We start from the raw sequence: 22849 nt of genomic DNA, 5'->3' as shown, positions 1-22849 counted from the left end.
ACTTAAAGGGAATTTAAGGCACATTTGCTAATATTAACTTGTAAATCTTGTACAACTCTCCATGCAAAAGACAAATACGATGGGAACGGACAGGATATTACCTTGGAAATTTTCAACCTTTTTCGTAGAGCAAGGACACTCTATTTGTCGTAACGGCAACAGAACCACTTCTGCAGGGGGCAGGACTACCCCCTTTTGTCTTCCCTTCTTCACCTTTTCCTGTCCTCTGCCCCCCCCTGCGTCTGCTGTTTCTCTTGAGCACTCGACCCCCCTGGAAGTAAGTGTTACTTCGTTAAGGGAGCTTTCACTAGCATTTGTCGGAGGACAGGGGAGAGGGAGGGAGGGAGAGGAGGGGGAATAGAGGTTGGGTTCATTCAGAGAAAAATCAAGAAGAGAAGTCAAATTGCCTTTGCTCTCCTTATGTAGCAAGCTAGCTACATGATCTGCTGAGAAAGAACGATACATAGGAGGGAAGGAACAGCTGTAGATGGACACGTCCTGGGGAGGGGGGGATGGTGGGGTTGGGAGGGCTGTAAAACAGGGGAGAACACAGACAGTCCCCCCACTGCACCGCTCGGGACCATGGCTTTCGGCAGCGGGGGGGGAAAACAGACCCCCCCACTGTCCACTGCGCCGGGGCCTGCGGTCGCCGTTACCGGGACCACTGCCGGCCGCGCCGGGGTCGGGGTCACTCCACCCTGAGCCGGCGCCTGGGACCGCAGTTGTTACCGGTCCGCCAGCACCCAGGGCCGCGGCCGTTGCCGCCGGGGCCGCGGTGTGGCTGCCGCTGCCTGCGCAGGCACAGATGGACTCGGCGGCGCCGAAGGCGGACGCGACACCACCCTGCAGGCACCCACAGCGGGTGGACCCAACACGGTTGCACAGGCACCCGGCCCTGGGTACACAGGCATGGCACCATCTGGAGGAGACGTAGAAAGCTCCTTAAGGTGAAAATTAATCACTATGTTCACAAGATCGTGTCCCGGTCCATCAGCAGTACATTCATGCCATAGCTATCCTTGATCATCTTGGACACGTACTGCCGAGTCGCTAGCAGTGCGTTCATCTTGGCGAGGCCGTCCGGTTGCCCCCGGCCCCGCTCCGCGACCTCCGGTCCCGCTTCGGCTCCCTTCGGCTCAGCCCGGCTCCTCTTCTTTAGCACTCTAATGTCCTCCCAGGCAAAACAACCTCTCTCCCATTCCAAAGACACAAAAGTAACAAGCGACATGACTTAGCTTCGTCAGTCTAACACCAAAACGCTGTAACAAAGCTTTCCAGGCAATAAACACTCGCCTTTCGTTTGCACTCATGGTCTGCCCCCATGGTGACTAGGAAAAAGTTCTCAGGAGCTCACCTGCGCCTTACCAAGTGCCAGATACACCCAGGTTCTCCAGGCAACTTGTGCCTTCCAAGTGCGGCAGAAACACTTGCCTGCAGGTGTAGAGAATGATCGGACCCGGGTCCTGCAGCGCCACGCTGCTTTAACAGCTCCTGAGCACCAAGACCTCGCTGCGCCTCGCCCCGCAGTTCAACTGCCTCCAGTCGTGATACTCCAGGCGACCCAGGCAATACTCGACAGTCTTTTTCTGGTCCACACAGGGCACCATTGTCGTAGGGTACCTGTCGGAGGCCTTAGTCTGTAGGGGAAGAAAGACACACGACACACACACACCAGGATGATGAGACACTAGGATGAACCAGAGAGATGTCTGCCTGCTCAGCGCAGCAGGCAGCTTTTTATTAAGTTCTCCAACTTCTACTTTCCCACACACACAACACAAACATATTCCCACAAAAACACCAAGGAATGTAGCACCTGCACTCAGCCAAACAGATTCAACCTTGTACTCCTTACAACTGAAGGTTGTGTCCATGGAAACTATCTAATTAGCTCCATTGCTGTCATGGAAAATGGCCCAACACTTTATAATATTCCAAAACTCTCAAACTTCAATTGTGGGGTTGTGACTTCACCCCACAGGGAGCCACAGGCACATTGCCTGTCACCCACCAAAAAAGGTCTTCTACTTAGAGATAATTCAGGCACACCTTTCAATATGGATATCTCACTATTACCCCAAGTTCTTTTTCACTGGAAGTTTCTGTAGGGAAACTGAAGTGCATTACTGTCTCAGACAGCCAAGGATAAGATGACTGAGGGAATTCAGTTGCTCTCTTTAATACACGATTATTTCATATTCATTTGGTGAAGCTAATAATATGACTGGTGGAATGTCAGTAACAATTAAATCATAAACTAGTGCAGCACCAAAGGGAAAACTTACTTTAGCTATGGAGTATTGTCAGCAGAAATCTTGAAAATCTTATCGATATTTACACTGATAAAATACCATATGTACTTCATGGGATACTGCGAGCTTTCTACAATCCTTGTGGCATGTATTTACAGAGCAAGAGTTAACATTTTGAGATGATACATTAATAAATGAGTTGCGGTTCTATTGTTTCTTGAATGTTAAGCACCACATCCTAAACGCAGGAACAGGTTCAAGGTCAATGTCCTATTTTAGACCTTTTCAGCAGCTGTGATATTATGATAATCACACAAAATATTCCTAAAGAAAGAGTAAATTAGCCTTTTTCACTAGAAGGATTATTATGATCAAAAACAAATCTGAAAGAGAACAAATTAAGATTTCTTCTTTTGTTTGTTGGTTTGTTTTTTTTTTTCAACAATGCAATAAGTTGCTGTCCCTAACTGGGATGGCTTTTCTACCCAAGAATTAAGAAGAAAACTCCAAAGTTCACTTTATTCTGCACTTATATTACCTTTGGGGTTTTGGGGGTTTTTTTGGAGGCCTCACCTATGTAAAAATACCTTCCTTAAAACGCATTTATGCTTTCTGTGAGAACCAAAACATTCCAGCTGACATACCATTCTATCACAAACACTGCAGTGAAATGTGACATCCCACTAAAGCAGAAGGGAAAGAAGAAAACTTAGCATCAGCAGCTATTCCTAAGCAAGATTAGGGGTTTAGCTCCATCTAACTAAGGGATCTGTCCCTCAGTGGGTGTCTTCCCACTCCCCCACCAGCCCTTCTACCCAACTGCAAGCTCAAAGTTCTAAAAAGAGAAGAAGAAGCTGGAGCGTCAATATTTCCCCAGTGCAAACCCCAATAATCTTTGCTGTGAGCTGACAGGAATTGCTTATTCCACTGCCCTGGGATATCCTGGCTTGAGGCGAGAGAGCAGCCATGCCCAGAGCCACCAACCACTCTCCGAGCTTTTGTAGCATCTGTTTGTGCATGTCCATGTGGCAGAGGCTCCCCCGACGTCTGCCGTGGAGCTGGTACAGCTACTGGACAAAACAAGGCATTCTCCAGCCTGCCTTCCCCCACCCCTGACCGCCCCAGCCCATCTTCCATCGCTCTGCTTCCTTTTTCTGCCCCTGCTCCCCCTCCGCTCCCTTCACTCTGGCATTTTTATTAGGAATGTTACTGCTGTTCTTACTGCCCAAGCATAAGCTGATCCACAGGGGAGCCTGTGGAATTTAACCCCTCAAGCACTAAATTCCTTCCCCTGTGCCAAAGACACAGGTTTGTTGTTGCTGCCCCTCCCGCCGAGCACCAGCTCCATCTCCTGCTCCTGCCCAGCGGCTTTCCAGAAATCCAGGGCTGGGTGTGGATTGAAGGCTATGACAAGGGACAGGATAGATTTGCTTGGTTTTCACCCTTGGTGTCTCAGTGTTTGTGATCTTGGGAATCCTCACAAACCTGGAACAATGGCAGATTATCTGTTGTTGTAAGCTATGTACCTGGAGATTGTTTTGATATGTGTTTACATTTTCCTTAAAAATACAACTGATAGAAAACAGTGGGGAAAAAAAAAAGAAAAAGGGGAAAAAAAAGAAAAGAAAAAAAAGAAAATGAAGAAAAAAGAGAAAAAGGAGAAAAAAGAGAAAGAAAGAAAGGAAAAACAGGAAAAAATGAGAAGAAAAACAAAAACAAAGAACAAAGAAAAAAGAAGAAAAAAGAAAAAAGAGAAAAAAGAAAAAAGGAGAAAAAAGAAAGAAGAAAAAAGAAAGAAAAGAAAGAAAGAAAAAAGAGAAAAAAAAGAAGACAGAAAAACTAAAAAGTCCTATTCTCCCCCGTCACAAGGACTACAACTCCCATAGTGCATCGCGCGGGGCGGGGCGTAGTGGAAGCGGGCAGGGGCCGTGACCGCGCGCTGATTGGCTACGGCGCGGGTCTCTAAAGGCGGAGCGCGCGCAGAGCGAGCGCCATGTTGGCCTCGTGGACGTGAGTGAGGACAAGGTGGTGGCCGCTGCACTTCGCTGTGAGAGCTGGCGGAGGCTGCAATGAGAGCGGGGCTCTGGGGATCGCCTCGGCGGCTGCGGGGAGCGCGGCTGTGGGTGGAAAAACTGGAGGGCTCGGGAGGGTTTAGCGCGGGGGGTTCGGGGGTTCCCGAGGGTCAGACCGCAGGGCCTTGGAACCCTCTCGGGGGCCGCGGGGCCCGGGAGGCCTCCCAAGAACCCGGATGGGTGATTCGATTCCTGAGAGAGGCCTTCGGAAAAAAAATTCAAAAGCACCCAACCAAAAAAAGAACCCTAAAAAAAACGAAAAGTGAGAAAAAGATGAAAGAAAAATTGCAAGGGCCAGGATGATTTCATTTCTTTGCTTCAGTTTTTCCTTGGACTCCTCCTTCTCAGATTCTTTGCTCCCTTCCTTTACAGAAAACTCTTCTGCTGTTCTGTGGTTTTAGGGTCCCTCAGGTGCTTTTACGGATCCCTGAGGAGGTTTTCAGGGGTCTATGAGGGGGTTTGGTGTCCTGAGGGGACTTAGGAGGGGAGGTTGAAGGTCCCTGAAAGGGTTTGGGAATCCCTGAGGGAGTTTTGGAGTCTCCGAGGGAATTGGGAGGTCCTGGGGGGCTTTGGTGGGGGGTTTCTTTGAAGCAGTTTTGTGGGTTTCTGGGGGATTTAGGGAGTCCCAGACCTTTTTGAGTGTCACGAAGAGGGTCTTGGGTACACCAGGGGCATCTCAGGACTCAGCTGCTCGTGGTGCTGCCCCTCCTCTTTCCCCCGAGACATCATTAACCTCCCCCAAATGTCCCCTAGCCCCCATTTTCCCTTTAATCCCCTCCCCACACATATCCCTTTGATCCCTCCCAGACCCCTTTTAACTCCCCTAAATGCACCCACAGCATCCCAACCCCCCCCAAGTCCCCATCCAACCCCCTAGATCCCCCCAAATCTCCCACAGCCCCCCCCCCTCAAATCCCTTCCAACCTCCCTCAAAGAGGGATCACCCGGCACCCTGGGACAGGAACACAGTGGGCTGTGCTGGGGGCACTGGGCTGTACTGGGAGGGCCCTGGGGGGGGCCCAGGTGTCCCATGACAACGTGGTCCAGCTCCAAGAGAGATCCGGGGAGCAGTGAGGAGGTACTGGTCTGTACTCATCTGTACTGGTCCGTAGCCCCAGTCCCCAAAGCCCCTCCCCAGCTCCCCCAGGACCCTCCCAGACCCCAAAGCCCCCCAGGCCCCTGACTTGGTCCTGCTGCCCCTTGAGCATCTCCAGCTGCTGCAGAACCAGGCATTTCATCAGCAAATTTGCAGGTGACACCAAGCTGAGGGGTGTGTTGATGTGCTGGAAAGCAGGAGGCCTCTGCAGAGGGACCTGGCCCTGCTGGATTCATGGGCTGATTGCAAGGGGATGAGGTTCAAGGAGGCCAAGTGCCGGGTCCTGCCCTTTGACCACAAGAAGCCCTGTCAGCCCCCTGGGCTGGGGCCAGAGTGGCTGGAGAGCAGCCAGGCAGAAAGGGAGTTGGGAGTGTGGATGGACAGGAAGCTGAAGAGGAGGCAGAGTGTGCCCAGATGGCCAAGAGGGCCAATAGATGGTGGCCTGGCTGAGGAAGAGTGTGGCAGCAGGAGCAGGGATATGATTGTTGGCCTGGACTGAGCACTGATGCGGCTACCCCTGGAGTGCTGTGTCCAGCTCTAGGCCCCTGAGTTGAGGAAGGCCATGGAGGGGCTGGAGCAGGTGCAGAGAAGAGCAGCGAGGCTGGGGAAGGGAGTGGAGCACAAGTGGTGTGAGGAGAGGCTGAGGGAGCTGGGGGTGTTGAGGCTGGAGAAGAGGAGGCTCAGGGGAGACCTCCTGACTCTCTGCAACTCCCTGCCAGGAGGTTGTAGCCAGGTGGGGGTGGGGCTCTTGTGCCAGGAAGCAGCAGTAGGACAAAAGGGCTGGGTCTTCAGCTGTGCCAGGGGAGGTTTAGGTTGGATATTAGGAAGCAATTTTTTGCCGAGAGAGTAATCAGGCATTGGAATGGGCTGGGCAGGGAGGGGGTGGAGTCAGCGTCCCTGGAGGTGTTGAAGGTGAGACTGTATGTGGCATCTGTGCCATGGTCTGGGAAGCATGACGGGGTTGGATCAAGGGTTGGACTTGATGATCTCGGAGGTCTTTTCCAACCCGGCTGATTCTGCGATTCTCTGATTCCCATTCCTATGGCAGCACATGCTTGAGACTCTATCCACAGGGTGATAGATATGTCTCTACATATATATCTCCAAGGTTAGTCTGTAAATGTGTGGTGTTAGAAAAGCAGGCTAAGTTCTTGGATGGTTCTAGGAGGAGAAAGAAGCTCAGAGCCCAGTGCAAGCAGGCATCCCTCAGCTTGCACATCATCTCCCCTCCCTGCAGGTTCCTGTCCTTGAGCCTAGGCCCTGAGGTGAACCTGAGAACCAGCCTGGAGGTGAGCCCAGAGCTGTCCCTGAGGTGAGCCTGAGAATAAGAGCAAGGCAGAGGGTGCTGCTGAGGAAGGAGAGCCCCGTGGTGGGGAACAGTCGAAGCTGTGAGTGCCCAGCCCTGAGAAGGTGCCGTCTCCATCCCCTATGTGTGAGGTGAGCTGGGGCTTTGCTGCAGAGATGTGGGCGCTGATTTGAGCGACTCCAAGTGCTGAGATGGTGGGCACCCAGGAACACAAACTCTGCCTTGCCACAGAGCCTGCAAGGAGGAGCAGAGACAGCCCTGGCAGTGTGGGAGGCCAGGTTGTCCCTGTGCCTTCCCCTGCAGGCCCTGACTGTCCCTGCTGGACCCCTGTCCATCCCCATCAGGTCCCTGCCCATCCCCCCCGGGCTGAACTCCCTCCAGGAACTGCCATGGAGCTGAAGCTGCTGCCATCCCCCCCCTGCAGCCACTGCCCCAGCCAAGGGAGCAGCAAAGGCAGGGCCAGGAGCAGAGGCAGCAGCGGGGGGGCAGGGAAGCTCTTGTGTGGGGCAGGAAAGAGGTGCTGGGCATGAGGCCAGGGCTGTCCTGAGCAGGCCCAGCCCTCACATCCCCCCAGCCAACGCCGGCTGCCCGGTGGTCACGGGAGGGACCCCCAACCCGTGTACCCCACACTCAACTGGCAGAGAGAGAGCCAAGGGACAGGGCCGCGGGTGAGGGACAGCTAGGGCCATTGCAGGGCCATGGTGAGGGCACAGCCTGTGGCAGCAGAGCTGCCCAGGACTGGGGGCAGCTGGGGGTGTTGGTACCAGCCAGTGCTGGGGCCGAGCAGAGCACGAGGCCTCTTGCAGACCCCTGGAGCAGCCTCCCACTTGCCAACCCCACCCTGATGGGGTGACACTGTCCTCTCTCCCAGAAATCTTCGTGGGCGCCTTTTGTGTATATTCCTGGTTGCTGATTACTGCTGGGGACCTGAGGGAGCCTCTGTAATCTGATCCATGGGGCACAATCTCCTCTGCAGAGCTTGACTCACTGCAGACTTTGCAGGGAAATCTATGCTGGCAGCCCGAGTATGTCACGACCTCCCGTGCTCTCCCCAGGATATTTGGGACGAGTTCCCTCTTCCCAAGCAGGGGAATCCTGGACTATGGGGACACTTGGGATCCCTGGTACAACAAAGTGGAGAACCTGGAGAGAGGGAATGTCTGGGAACGTGGCACCACGAAGGCGAGAGTCAGAGGAGATGGGACCCTTGGGACCCCCAACACTCCCAGCATCCCTAGGTGGGACCCCCAGCATCCCAGACAGGAGAGACCCTCTGAACCCCATAGGGGAGTGACCAGACAGGGGGAACTCCAGGGCGAGATTTTTTTGGGGCTAATCTTGATGTTTTGGAGTATTTTTTTGCTGAATCTCACATTTTTGCAGTTTGGGGCACAGGGTCTTCTTGATATATCTACATGTTTTTTGGCCTGAATCTTGGTGGTTTGAGTTTTTCTGGGCTGAATCTTGGTGTTTTGGAGGTTTTTATGGTCACAAGATGCCCGGTGAGTTCTAGAGATGGACTTGGGCAGGAGGAACCCCCAAGCCAATGCACTCAGCCCTTTTTTTCCCCCCCAACAGATTTTCTCCTTCCCAAAGCTTGGGCGGATGGAGGAGGAGGCTGCAAGGAAGAGAAAGATGCCACAGGCCCCCCAGGCAGGTGAGGAGGAAGTCAGTGCCCCTTTGTCCCGGTCTTGTGCTGCCTCTGGCAGCCGAGCATGGCCCACGGCTGCAGGACAACCCTGCTGCCGCCGCCATCCTGCCGGGACCAGAGTTGGGGGGATGTCCTTGACCTTCTCTCTGGGCCAGAGGCAAATCCCCTCCCTGTCCTTCTTGCTTCCTGCCCCAGGCCCCGAGCTGAGGACAGAGAGTACGGAGGACGAATCCCCCTGGCAGAACCTGGTGGGAGAAGCCATTTTGAAGGGCTCCACGGTGCAGGAATGCAGCGGGGAGGAAAAGGCCTGGAGATGCCCCTGCAGGAGGGGCTCCAAAGCCAGCCCAGGGTGCTCTGAGGAGAAAAGACTCAGGCTGTGCTGGGAAGGTGGACAGAACTTGAGCCAGAGCTCTGACCTGGTAGTCCCTGATCAGCCTCCCAGCAGGGAGAAGCCCTGCAAGTGCCTGGAATGTGGGAAAAGCTTCAGGAACAGCTCCCACCTTCTTACCCTCCAGCACATCCACACTGGGGAACGTTCCTAGACGTGTGGAGAATGTGGGAAGAGCTTCAAGCACAGCTCCAACCTGACCCAACACCAGCATATCCACACTGGGGAACGGCCCTACACATGTGGGGAATGTGGGAAGAGCTTCAGGCAGAGCTCCAGCCTCTGCACCCACCAGTGCATCCACACCGGGGAGCAACCCTCTACGTGTAGGGAGTGCAGGAAGAGTTTCAGTGACACCTCCAACCTCTGCAAACACCAGCACATTCACACTGGGGAACGGCTCTACACTTGTGGGGAATGTGGGAAGAGCTTCAGGCAGAGGTCCAGCCTCCTCAATCACCAGCGCATCCACACTGGGGAATGGCCCTACACATGTGGGGAATGTGGGAAGAGGTTTTTGACCAGCTCAGTTCTCCTCCTGCACCAGCGGACCCAGACAGATGAGAGGCCCTTCCGCTGCACTGACTGCGGGAAGGGCTTCAAGCACAACTCCAACCTTGTCACCCACTGGCGCATCCACACCGGGGAGAGGCCCTACAAATGTTGGCAGTGTGGGAAGATTTTCACCCACAGCTCTACCTTGATCAAACACCAACAGACCCACTAGTAAGGGAAGCCCTACGAGTGCCCCAACTGGAGGAAGAGCTTCGGCTGCTACTTCCACCCCGAATGAACCCCCTGATGGTGAGGCAACCCCTGGAGTCCAGTGACTGTCAGTCCATCCCTTTCGACCACAAAGGACCAGTCCCCTTTTACAGGGGCAGTTTCTTCCAACAGAATCCTTCTTAGGGGTGTGTGTGGAGATTGCTACCTTGGCTGGGGACCCCCCCAAGGTCACTGCTGGAGGTTGAGAGCAGAGATCTACCCACGAGCGTTGGTTTGGGGGAGTTCCATCCATCTCTAATGAAGAATTATTGCTTTTGTGCCAGCTTGAGTAGAATTGCTTCAACAAATGCTTTAGTGTGAGCACTGTCCTGTCTTATCCTGTACTCCTGGTAGTTTTAGTGTTTCTGTTGTGGAGTAAATAATTCTGATGAAGATCTTTTCTCTGATCATTTGTAACCCTAAATAACTCATTTCTATCAATAAATCTGATTTGCAATCATTAAAACCTGGGGGACAAAAGTGTTTTAGTCACACCTCTGTAATTCCTCTAAACTGAAACTGTTGGCATAATCCAAGGCTGAGATTGGATCCAGCAGCCCCCAGCACCCCACAGGAAGTTGGGAGCTCAGGGGGGCCACCCCCCTTTGCCAACCCCACTGTGCCCAAAGACCCCCATGGGACCATTGGCTCACCAGACCACCCCCTCTTTTCTACCCTTCTCCTTATTTCCCTTACTTTCCTATTGTCCCCTCAATCCCCATTTTCCCCCCTAATCAGTTTTGGGGTCCCAACCCCCACTTTTTGCCCCTTTTCCTGTGGGAGCTGAAGGATAAAATGGGGTTGCACACACAGAGTTCCATTGCGGGACTTGTCCGCCCATCTTTCCGGTGTCCCCCTTTCATTTGGGTTCCTTTGGAAACAGCACCTGGGGTTTGTCTTTTAGTCCACCGGAATTCCCACCATCGCCCCAAAGCAGTGCCCTGATCTAGCACATTCCCCTCGCTGCATGTGTTGGCTGTGTTCAACCACCAGAGAAAAACACAGGCTACCATGCAGAGCATTCCAAGTGGTTTTCCACTTTGGCAAACAGCACTCTATTGATGGAAAACACCAGTCAAGGCCAAAACACCCCTTGTTGATCCTGATTAACTGAATGCAGCTGTTGCTGCCTTAACTTGTTCCCACAAAAATTCTCAGGGTTTCTTTGCGTCCAGGAGGCCCCACATGTCCCAATGGTTCCTTGATTCCATGAGCTTCCACAGTCTCCAAAAGTTCCTTTAGTTCCACAAGGCCCTGCAGTCCCAAAATGCCCTTTGGATTCTCGGAGATTTCCCATTGTCCCAGGGTTCCTTGTGCTTCAGAAGTAGTTGCAGTGGGACAGTGACCCCTTGGTTCTATGAGCTCTGCAGTGTTCCAGGAATCCTTGGGTTCCACGTAATCGTGCAGTTTCAAATGGACCACTTAAATCTAGGGTCACAATGGTCCCTGGATTCTGGGAGGTTCAGAAATATCTCTGGGCTCCCTTGGTTCCAGGAGGACACACATGTCACTAGGAACCCTTGGTTCCAGGAGGTTTGACAGTGTCCCAGAATTCCTTTGATTTCATGAGGCCCTGGATTGTCCCAATGGACTTCTGATTCCATCAGTCCCCTCAATGTCACAATGGTCCCGTGGTTTCATGAGTTTCCACAGCGTCAGGGTTCCTTTTGTTCCATGGGGACCTGCAGTGTCACAATGGGCCCTGAATTCCAGGAGTTTTCCCACGAATGGTTTTTGGTTCCATGAGGTTCCACCATGTCCTTGCCGGAACATGTTCTGGGATCTGGACAGGCTGGATCAATAAGGTCAAGTGTCAGGGCCTGCACTTGGGTCCCAACAACTCCCTGGAACGCTCCAGGCTGGGGGCAGAGGGGCTAGAGAGCTGCTCAGCAGGAAGGGACTTGGGGGTGCTGCTTGACAGCGGCTGGATATGAGCCAGGGTGTGCCCAGGGGGGCAAGAAGGCCAAGGGCATCCTGGCCTTCGTGGAGAAGAGTGTGACCAGCAGGAGCAGAGAACTGATTGCCCCTCTGTGCTGGGCACTGCTGAGGCCCCATCTCGAGTACTGTGTCCAGTTCTGGGCCCTCAGTGCAAAAAGGCCCTTGAGGGGCTGGAGTGTGTCCAGAGAAGGGAACGGAGCTGGGAAAGGGTCTGGAAAACATGTCTGCTGAGGGATGGCTGAGGGAACTGGACTTGTTGAGTCTGGAGAAGGGGAGGCTCAGGGGGGACCTCATTGCTCTCTACAATGACCTGAAAGGAGGTTTTTAGTGGGGTGGGGGTTGGTCTCTTCTGCCAAGGCTATAGTGAAAGGTTGTGAGGGAATAGCCTTAAATTACATTGGACAAGGTTCATATTAGATATTAAAGAAACCTTTTTCCACTGAGAGTGTTCAGGCATTGGAACAAGTAGCCCAGGGAGATGGTGGAGTCTCTGAAAGTGTTCAGGTGTTTGGTGGGTTGACCTTGGCTGAACACTAGGTGCCCTCCCAGCCGCTCTATCACTCCCCTTCCCAGCGGGACAGGGGAGAGAGTAGGGTGGGGAAAAAAACCCAACTCGTGGGTTGAGATAAGGCAGCTTATTTAAAGCAAAAATTAAAGTGATGCTTGCGCGCGCAGAAGCGAAAGACAGCAGGGTTTGCTTCCCATGAGCAGCCATGGTCGGCCACTCCCGAGGAGTAGGGCTTGGGTCCGCAGGACGGTTCCTCAGCAGGCAGCCATTAGACAATGAATGCCCCCCTCCTGCTCCGTGCCTCAGTTTTTATAGCTGAGCTGACCTCACATGGTCTGGAATGTCCCTTTGGTCAGTTGGGGTCAACTGGCTTACTTGGGACCCCTCCCAGGGTCTTGCCCTCAGCTAAGGAAGGAATGTCACAGTGTTGGTGCTGTGCTCAGCAGTGGCCAAAACACTGGTGTGTTCTCAACGCCCTTCCAGCTGCCAATGCAAAGCACAGCAATGGGAGGGCTGCTGTGGGGAAATAAGTTGCAGCTCAGCCAGACCCAACACAAATACTATGGCACATATTTTATAGAATCCATCCTTAGGTGGTGTATGATATATCTATAAAATATTACAAATAATAAGCAATAATTAAGCCAAATGTCCTCCTTAGGGACACACACTTCAGAAGGGCACTTGCAGTTGATCCCCCCCACACCTCTTCAGCTTGGTGGATGTCACATGGAGGATGTGATGTCATATGATGGATGTGATGTCATAGGGGAGCTGTGATGTCACAACAAGGATGTGATGTCACAAGGGCGATGTGATGTCACTGGGAGGATGTGATGTCACAGGCCAGCACGGGATGTCACAGGGATGATATGATATCAGAGGAGAGATGTGATGTCACAGGAAGGATATGATTTCATAGGGGCATGTGATGTCATGGCAGGTGTGATGTCATAGGGGAGCTGTGATGTCACGAGGAGGATGAGATGTCACAGGGATGATATGATATGACAGGAGAGGTGATGTCACAGGAAGGATGTGATGCCACAGGGGCAACGTGATGTCACAGGGGAGCTCTGATGTCACAGGGAAGATGTGATGTAACGGGGAGGACGTAACATCACTGGGATGATATGATATCACAGGAGAGATGTCATATGATGGATGTGACATCTTAAGGGAGATCTGATGTCACAGGAAGGCTGTGATGTCACAGGGGATGTGTGATGTCATAGGGGAGATGCGATGTGACGGACAATGTGATGTCACAGGGGAGAACATGATGTCACAGGGTCGATATGATGTCACAGGAATGATGTGATGTGATGTCAGCTGTGATGCCACAGGGACTGTGATGTCATATGATGGATGTGACGTCCCAGAGGAGCTGTGATGTCACAGGGAGGATGTAATGTAACGGGAGCAGGTGTGATGAAATAGGGGAACTGTGATGTCACAGGAAAGTTTGTGACATCATAGGGGAGATGTGATGTCACAGGGGATCTGTGATGTCATGGGGACAATGTGATGTCACAGGGGAGGACGTGATGTGACAGGGATGATATGACAGGATAGATGTGACGTTGTATGATGAATGTGACGTCAGGTGTGATGTCACAGGGGAGACGTGATGTCACAGGAAGGATGTCATGTCACAGGAGACCTGTGGTGTCACAGGGATGATATGGTATCACAGGAGAGATGTGATGTCATATGATGAATGTGACATCATAGTGGAGGTGTGATGTCATAGGGGAGGTGTGATGTCACTGGGAGCATGCGATGTCATAGAGGAGTGACACATCCACCCCTCCAACCTTGCTCCAGCTAAAGTCATGGAATTTGTCTTTGTTTCCCTTGGGTTCAAGGTCAGGCTGTTTTATTTCCATGGATGTTTAGAGATGAGTCAAGGGTAGCTCAGACCTTTTGGTGAGGAAGGACTTTACTCTTGAGCATTTGAACTCAGCCTTTGTTACTGGTTTCTTCCCACTGTTTCAGAGCAGTTAATTTCCCAGGGTGAAAGCTCTGATTCCCCGGCACAGTCAGGTTATCCTGAGCTCAGGATGTTTCACTGGTCTCATTTTTCTCCGGTATTAATTCTGTGCCAAATTCTTGCTTCCTAGGTCAGCAAAATGTTAGAAGATAGAAGATAGAGAATCTCACCTTGATCTTGGAGAGAACACTTATAGACTTCTTTATTCTATTGAATTTTTCCCTTACAGTTATGGATGACAGGACACCCATGAGGAAAGTCCCTTTTCTGGTTTTCAGGACGTAAAATAGATGCTTTTCTGATGTTGGTATTTATTGTAGTGTTATTTATTCAACTGTGAGCGTTGAATTTAGTATTCCTTGCGCCTTTAAAAACTGCAACCCCTTTAATCTATTGTTTTAAAAACCATGCATTAGATGTCAGACGAAATAAAGACAGCATGTAGAGATAACCCTGATGTAAGTGATCCAGTCATCCCGTGTATGGATAAAAGATTTCCAAGGCTTTGTTCCAAGGCTGTTGCCCCGCCCCCACCCTCTGCCTGCCGCCCCTGCACCCCTGGCACCTGATTTGCCGCCACCCCACCAATGGGCCGTCCCAGGGTATTCAAATGTCTCGCCCTACTGCATATTCATAAGTTCTGCGTGGGGCTTTGAGCCCTTGATCAGGTGCAGGCGAACTTTTGGTCCCTGCCCACCGCCGCCGCACCCGTGCAAAGAACGCAGGGTCGACCATGGAAACTTTGCTTTTCCCCGCGAGGCGCACGGAGGATGGTCGCCGGGCGCACATGGACTCGGGACAACTTTACCTGCTGGAGCCACTCTCCATGTGCCTCGAGGAAGAGCAGGTATCACTCCAAACCCCCAGCCCACCACAATTTTTAAGTGTGGATATGGATATTCTTTAGCCCTAGTTTCTTCATTTGCATCTTTTCCTGAAAAACTGAGATCCTTTGATCTGGTATAAACTACGAAAAACTTGGAAGAGTTTTTCTGAGGTTTTTCTCAAATAGCAGGCTTAGGGAAAGAAGGCCCTCAGATACTTTGGGGGAGCTTTGGAGAACTGAGCAGGAAGGCTCAGTAAAAGAACAAAACCATCACTATGCAAAACTATGGAAAGATGAAGGAGCTTCGGGAAGCCCTTCACGTCTGCAAAGGGTTTAGTCTTTTTTAACAGCCTATAGGAGATGGTGGCTCTGAGCCTCCTCCCATTCAAATTCAGCTTTTGCAACAGTTGTTTGCAATGTCTTAAGTGTTGAAGGACATGGTGAACCAGATCTAGGAGTTTGTTTTCTGCCTCTTTAGGTTGTTCCTGTGTTGTGCAGAGACCTTGCTTGTTGGAGTGCTGGTGTCTGTTCCTGGCGGCAATGACAAGGCTGAGTGCAGGAACAAGGAGGTGTTCTGGTAGAAACCACTTATCTGAAGTAAACAATGTCTTTTAGGACTTTCCCAGTATCTGAGGCACCTGCTGTTTGGATCTGCAGCAGACTTGCTGGTAGGCTACAGTAGGACCTGTGAGCAGGATGGAGAAAAAAGCATATATGAAAAATGGAAAAAGAGAAGCCTTGTCCACTTCTGCTCACCAATTGGGTCCCCACTGGGGCAAGATGGGCAGGAATGGCATGGAAGAATATGACAGGGTTATCACTGTGTCAGTGTGTGTCAGGCTGAACCTCTGTGTCTGCATTTTCCAGCCCACTGAAAGCTGAGTTGAAGCAGTGAGAAATAGCAAAGCTGCAAATTGCAAGTCAGCCCCAGCAAGACCTGCATTTTAAAAATGTTCTTCTAACATTTTACTTGCCAGGAGCAGTAAGTTGCTTGGCTGGGAAGAGGGATAAAAACACCTTTGGTCTGTGTAAAATTTGGGTTAGGAAACTTGCAAGTACTCCTTGGCTTTTTATAAGAAGCAATGAACAATGTTGAGCTGCTCTGTTGTCTATCTCATTGTAAATTTGCAAGTTTGTTTTTGAGCTGAATCAAATGGTTATGTAATTACATACTTCTCCTACTTATTGAGTAATTATATACTTATAATTGCTGAGTAATCACTTTGCTATAACTAGAATTTAATGTTACAGCTAATTGTATAATTACTGTATAGTAATGTTGTTATCCAGGCAACTTGGAATAGAGTGTTATCCTTTTAATTCATATTCTGTTACTCAAAACTGTATTTTTAAGTATAGTATAGTTAGCCATTGGTAGAAAGATTAATAATGGAATAAAAATATCAGCAGAGGAAACACATGTTTTCCTTCCAGGTTCAGGTGGATGAAAATAAAAATATTAACATGTTAAAACTGTACTGTAGATAGAAAAAGTTTAATTTTCTCATGAATTTGGTATATAAATTGCTACTAGGCAACCCACTGTTATGCTTAAAGTTTGAATCTATCCTATGTGCCAATCTGTCAACAATAATTTTTTAGCTTTCCTACACATTGGAGGGGAAATGTTTAAAAAATGCATCTTTTTTCCACAGCCAGCTGAGTCCTGAAGTGTTTCATGTCACTGGAACCTTAAGAATGTATATGTCCTATATACAGTTGGCCATTTCTAGTGACTTCATTGTTAATAAAATAATAGGTGCATATGACAGTCACATGTTTTTGTGTGTTCATCACAAGTAATCAGTCGCAGACACTGGAGAAACTGTGATAGATGAGAGGAGAAATGTGCTTTGTTGGGTTGTATCTGCTCCCAAATCACACCCAGGGACAGTTTCACAAAGGTGCAGAAGGACGGTTTGATGTACAATTGAAGAGCTGAGTTCAAGTACTGGAGATGCATTTTTCTGGTGCTGGTTGAGCAGCCTGGGGCCATAAGAGTAATGTCAGACAAAATAACTTTGCTCCTGCAGGATTCTGTGTGTGGACTGTGTGAAACGTGGTTGTTCTTCTTGCAGGATAAGAAGTTTTGCCTTCATTGTTGTATCTAAAACGGGGTCTGGGGCTTGTGTAAACTTCAGTGAAATCCAAACTGAATCCATCAGGCTCCATGAAACCATTCCACCTTCACACTGCTTGAGTCTGTCCAGGTGCTTTGGTACTGTGGCATGGTGTCATCCAGGGAGAATTTGAGCAATAAGGAACTAGGCTACAAGGCAGGTTTCTAAAGAGTTTTACAAAACTGCCCCCCACAAAACCTCAAAAAAATAAGTGCGTCATATGTTACCAGAAGAATCACTGAAAACACCCTTTGTGCCACTCTGTGAACACCAAAATAATGGAATTACGTGGACTTGTACTGTTAGTAAATAAGAGATTGTTTATAGGAATCCTCAAATTAGAAGAAAATCCAGATCACTCCTCCGTGGTAAAATGTCCTGTGAGCAGGACTGAAATGTGTTGCACACCCACGTGTTAGAGCACATCATGGAAATCTGGGAGATTGGAAAACCGTTTTCAGGTTTAATAACATTTCAGTTTTAACAGCTCATTTAAAACTTGAATGAAAATGTGTAAATCCAAGGAATTTCCCTTAAAAAATTTAATTAAAACATTGATTTTCTAAGGGTTTTTGTAATTCCATCTTATCTAGGTTTTTGTTGAGGACTCAGATGTGAATATTCAATCTGCTGCCTGTGACAATACCTGACTTCACCGACAGTATTTTTAATAGTTATATACTGCTAATCTCATTCTCATACCTGTGATCTTAGACTTGTGTGACTCTGCTGTTTTTTGTGACAGAGAATTTCCTTTGACTTCACTGTGAGAGTTCTCCATGGAATGATGAATAATAGTAATAATATTAATCATTTATAGAGCGCTTTATATGTTTGAAATACAGGATATTCTTTAAATGAGTTCAGCTTTACTCTCAGATATGTGAGTGAACTCTTCATTGATTTGAAAAAAATTGTTGCCTGACATAAATTCTTTTTTACTTTCTAATCTTACTGGGTATTTTGGAAAGGGTTTCTTTATTTTTGTGGGGCAGAATGTTGTCCTAAGTGTGAGATCTTAAAAGGTTTGCAAAGGACATGTAGGTTGCTGTGCTGTCCTCTGATGATTTCAACTGATAAACTGAATGCTTCCAATGATTTTATATTTGAGGGGACTGCAGGCCATGCTGGAAAGCAGGTGTTACTGCAGGTGACTTTTTCTGCTGTATGCAATGGAGTTAGCTTATAAACTCCTAAGGTAAGCATTTTTCTGGTGAATTCCGAAATTTTTACCAGTGTATCATAGGCACAAGAACGAACACTAACGTTTGGAATTTGCAGTTATCCCACAACTTTTCTAGAAGATAAATAATTTCTGAGAGCTGGCTCCTGTTTGCAGTATATAGCAGTCAGCTCTGCAATTGCATGGTTGCTTCATGGATTGGTTTGTTTATTTTCCAAGATTTACAAGTACCATAAACTGTTGCCAAAAGCAGGAAAATGATGAATAATTTTTTTTCTCCCCAATAGCCAAAGTTTCATGTGTGGGTGTGTGTTATTGGTATAAACAGCAAGTCTTCTTTTGAGTGGGAATAAGACTTAGTTCCTAAAGACAGTGAATTGTAGCAGACACAAGGTCTAATGTTTGTTCTTCTCCCCCCTTTCTTGTTTTTCCTAACAGATAACTCTCATTATTCGATGGTAAATGATACTCAGATGTTCTGCAGCAGCAGGAAATTCAATGTATGGGTACCCATTAAAGGCCTGATTCCATTTTCTAACTACACAGTGCAAGTGAATGCATCCAACAGCCAGGGCAGCTTGATAAGTGATGCTGTAACAATTGTCAGGCCTCCAGGAGGTGAGTAGGAAAAAGTGCTTTTTCTGTGCATGTAACAATTCCATAAACACTCTGTTGAACAAGATGTTATTTATTAACTCAGCTGAGGACTGGAAGTTCAGAAGAATATGTTTGCATTAGTAGTTCTTCCTAACAAAATTGTTCTTTTTGGCTTCTAATTTGTCACATTGTTAACTTTAAGAACTAAAGAATGAAAACAGTTGTATAGTTAACATATTGTGAAGGTGAGAGGTGCATTATGTACTTCATTTTTTTCCTGTGAATGGTGGTGTATTCTATCAGGGACAGCTGATCTAGTCCAAGAATAGAGAGAGACTCACCTGCATTTTGTAACTTGTTTTAGAATAGAAGTTGAAAATGCTGACAAGGAGCACTTACTGGATAGACTTAGAGAATTTGTGTAATCTTAGTAATATAAACCATTGGCAATATATTGAGCCAGAATCCACCAAGTTCTTTTGTTGTAAGAAAGTCAGTTGCAATGTGCTGATTTACAGTGACTGAGACTCTAAACCCCTCTGGATGTTATCTTCATAACAATTGGAAATGAGAGAATTGAGCAAATACACCCTGAACACTGTGTTTTGTTCTGTGGTTTTGTTTTGGTTGGTTGTTGTTGGTTTTTTTGTCAAGAAAGCTTTTACATTTCTAGTTGGTGTAGGTGTGTCCCTTTTGCATTCCCTTTTCATGGCCATCCTGGAGAATTAGCTTTGGTTGAATAAATGCCAATGGAAACAATTAATTTAAGCCAGTTTTGAATTCTAATGTGAGAGCCCAACAACTCTTGATCTTGAGAGATGTGTAGGTGTAACTGTTGAGTAAGAATAGTGTAGAGTGACATACATACCTGTCATAGTTTGAAATTGGCCCCCCTGAGAGGCTGGGGGGCTCAGAGGTGATTGGGTGCCAGGACAGTGTTCCCTGGAGAGCCAATCACTACTCATGTTGTTCGCTTCTACTCAAAATCATATATCACAGCACTGGAAGCTGTTGGCAAGTTCTGTCTTGGTTTTTTGGCTGTTGCTGTCTGCTGCGTGTAGGTGGACAAGGCCAGGGGGTGGCTGGGCTCCCTCTCTTCCCCTCCGGGGGGAGAGGGGAGCCCTGCAACCCCCCAGTTCAGACTTTGCCGAGAGTTAGAGTCAGCATTTGGAGTGTGTGCTGTGAAGGAAGAGATTCACAGCACCTGAGGTAAGAGGAGAGGCAGGCTTTGCAGCCAAGCCCTCTTCCCCCTCCTTTTCTGCAGTGAAGCTGTAGAGGGGGGCTTTTTCTTTCCCTCCACTGTAAGTGGAGGAGAGGCTCAACATTGAAGCTGAGCCAAGAGACTGGGCCGTGGAAGTAGGCCCGGCGCTCGGGAGAAGAATCCCAGGCGAAATTGGAGGCGAGCCAAGAGCTCAAGAGTTGCCTGCCGAAGCTGACCGGGGGCAGCCGAGAACTGACGTGGAGGAATGAACATTCCAGGACACAGACGCTTGATAAGCTACACTGCAGCAGCTTACGAACCGAGGTGAGACACCGAGAGGGAGAAATCACCAGCAGCAGAAGAGCAAGGACTCAAAACTATCTTCTTGGACTTCGTGAGGAGAGAAACTGCAACAAACAACTTGAACTTGGTGAGGGGGGAGCGTTCAGGAGCCCAGAACACTCCCACAGCAAAAGACTGTGTTACATATCAGCCTTAAAGGCTGCTCCTGGACTAAAGTTAAAGGAGAGGCTTGAAAGGACTGACTGATAGTAATGTAATATATATATATATAGTTACCTTTAGTATAGTATTTATTTGTGTAAATAAATGTATATACTTCCCCCTTCCCCTACAGAAGCCTCTGGCCTGAAAGTTTCTCTCTGGTGTTAGGAGAAATTGTGGAAGGGGTGGGGGGAAGTCTAAAAATTGGATTTTAGATTTCTAATGTGGCTCAAACTGCCACAATACCATTTTAAAGTAAAACAAAAACAAAGAAAAGAGAAATCCCATAAACCTTAGAGATCAAAATACAGTTAAACTTGAAACAGTTTGCTTGCAAACAGATGGACTAGGTTTGGGTCCAAACCAGCAGAAAGACTTCAGGAAAGTGAGTAAATACAATACAGAGTTTGTGTGACATTACTGAGAAATAAGGAAAAGGCCAATTTCCAGCACATTTTAGACTTTTCCAATTTTATTGTCAAGTTGCACCTAATATTAACAAATATACTTTGTTATAGAATAATAAAACTGCATCTGAGTTTCACTGCTCATTTAAGACTGAACAGTAAGACAATGTTATTTCTAATTCCAGTGCTACATTTTAATTTTGCACAGCAAAATTTGGTAGTGAAAATTTTATGAAATGGCAAAGTAAAGGATCTTTAAAGATAAGCAAGGCTGTGCACAGGTTTATGACAGCCATTCAGATAGACTTTCTTTCCTCATTAGATTGTTGTTGATTACAATTAGAAAGCTTATAGCTTTGAAATTATCTTTTTTATGACCTTGTGGTAGTTTAAAAGCAATACCTCATTGGTTAAAAAGGTTTTAGTTCATGCTTCCTTTTAGTTAATGCTCTGAAAACATGTTATCCTGATTTAGACATAAAATCATGCTGAAAAGCATGTGGCATTCCCTAGGATATGTGTGTTTAAGTAGAATGAAATTAGCAGTGAGAGTTATTAAAGAGATCTTCCATACTATTGTCCACGGACTGTGATCTGTAGTGAAAGGAATAATAAATGAAGCAGGGCATAGGAGAGAAGTTCTCTCTCACACCCACTATGTTCTTGTTCTATGTGCACACACACATAGACACGTGTATATCCAGGGCAATGTATGTTTGCTTTACTATGGTGTTTATTACAATGACTCTTTAAATGCTCTACAATTCCATTGCATGGTAAATAATGAGTATAATGGTAATTTTACACTGGGCTATATTCAGTGCCTTCCCACTTTGTAAATCATTAAATGAAATCTAGGTGCCACTAAAATAAGAAGAAATTTTATTTTTTACTTCAGCAGCCAAGATTTCACTTAGACAGAAGTTTTGTTTGATCAAAGAGTGAGAGAGATCTCATAGGTACAAAATCACAGCCTTTTAATGAGTGTGAACATGTAGCATTCTCTTTTAAAGGATAAGAAAAAAATGCTGTTTCAGAAATTTCCATTGTGGGGAGTAGTTGATGGAACTGGATGGAACATTGTATAAAAGGGAGAGTGACAGAGGACAAAGGAGTATTCCATTGTGAAGTCACTGCTGATCACTGTTTTGCAATTATGAGACAATTTTTTTTCCAACATGCATTTGTTTCTTTTTTTTTTTTTTAATGTAAGACATATTGCATATAATGTAAAGCACACCAAATCCTTGGTGTTACCTGACTGAATACATGTTAATCTCTTATCAATCTTATTTGCCATGCTTTAAGTCAACGCTTGAAAAAAACCTGTTAGAAATAAGGAATTTATTTTATCCAAGCTCTTGACTAGAATTGCAGTGCAGGTTCAAGAGTTCTTGGAAAGATTAAAAAAAAAAAAACTGAATCCAAATGTTAATCCATAAATATGAAACTTTCTTTTGAGCCTTACCCTGCAGTGGTCTGGAGTTCCTAATGGGGTTGGGATTTCAACTCTTCATGGGACTTGGTGCATTAGTGTTTGGTGTGCATGGAATTCAGCATTCAGTTTAATAAGGGGTTGGCATTGGTGATGTCCCTTAATTTGCTGAAATCGAATTGTCTCTTATATCAGCCAAACCTGTGTGGATTGGCAGTTGATCAGGAAGGGTCAGCCAGGACTGTGCATGTGCTTAAATGCTGGAACTGCCAGTTAAAGTCACTGTTGCACAATAAGAAGCTGAAACCGTGAGAACAAATGATCTTCAGAGTGGGAAGGCAAATAAAAGCAGAGAAGTTTTTCAGGATGTTCAAGTTCAGAACAAAGGCATTATGGAGGATATAAATTTTAAATACACTGCTTTTTGCCTCACGACTTAAAGCTTTTTTTTCCAGATGAACTGAAATCTTGTCTGAAACTGTCTTTGTTACATCCAAGAACTGCATGGAAAGCTAAAAGAGATGGAAGAAGCATAAAAGGGCATAGTTTAAAATGATTAGTGACAAATTTCATACCTCAGAGGTAGAAGTAAATTTTTTTGAGTTTT

At 47.6% G+C, this 22849-nt stretch overlaps 1 long non-coding RNA gene and 1 pseudogene across 1 annotated transcript; both read left to right on the top strand.

Annotated features, from left to right (window-relative positions):
- The first annotated feature begins 4245 nt into the window (after positions 1 to 4245).
- Positions 4246 to 9809, top strand: LOC116779971 (annotated as a pseudogene).
- Positions 9810 to 15424: 5615 nt separating this feature from the next.
- Positions 15425 to 22574, top strand: LOC116780002. The gene is made up of 3 exons (XR_004354275.1): positions 15425 to 15463; positions 18537 to 18716; positions 22438 to 22574. It is a non-coding gene; the product is annotated as an uncharacterized LOC116780002 (long non-coding RNA).
- The last annotated feature ends 275 nt before the right edge of the window (positions 22575 to 22849 follow it).

Source organism: Chiroxiphia lanceolata, chromosome W (assembly GCF_009829145.1).
Source record: "Chiroxiphia lanceolata isolate bChiLan1 chromosome W, bChiLan1.pri, whole genome shotgun sequence".
NCBI classification, from domain to species: domain Eukaryota; kingdom Metazoa; phylum Chordata; class Aves; order Passeriformes; family Pipridae; genus Chiroxiphia; species Chiroxiphia lanceolata.
The sequence above is the reverse complement of the archived record's forward strand: the minus strand, read 5'-3'. Positions and strand labels throughout refer to the sequence as shown.